Raw genomic sequence first — 579 nt, forward strand, 5'->3', positions numbered from 1 at the left:
TGATAGTGATTAGCAGATGACATTAAATGGAAAGAGAGGAAGAGGTATATAGTAGTAACCTAGGGAATTGTTCAGGATGCCTTCAAACATCACCATGCCTGCTGGTCAGTATTAATGAACAAATATGTTATGCTATTGTACATCTAATTATCAATTATCATTGACAAAATATAGCTAAAGAATAAATATGGAGAGTTTTAAGTGAAAATGAAATGAACTTTATGACTAGAAATGCAAAATCTCTACAAACATATTTCATAATATAATATTTACTTTGATATGTATGTCAGTTTGCCTATGATAAGTTTTGCTATAATGATAAACTGAAATGTTTCTTTTTGAGTGAAGTTACTTAGATTGAGAGATGATTTTGGTCCCTCCCAAGGGATTCACACCACAAAAAAGGAAAAGAGAAAAAACAACTGTTGTATGCATTTTGACTCTTATTAAGTTTAGGCTCTTCTTTTTCCTTTCCTTTCCTTTCCTTTCCTTTCCTTTCCTTTCCTTTCCTTTCCTTTCCTTTCCTTTCCTTTCCTCTCCTCTCCTCTCCTATCCTCTCCTCTCCTCTCCTCTCCTCTC

This window comes from Crocuta crocuta, unplaced genomic scaffold, assembly GCF_008692635.1.
Source record: "Crocuta crocuta isolate KB4526 unplaced genomic scaffold, BGI_CrCroc_1.0 scaffold30, whole genome shotgun sequence".
Classification (NCBI taxonomy): Eukaryota; Metazoa; Chordata; class Mammalia; order Carnivora; family Hyaenidae; genus Crocuta; species Crocuta crocuta.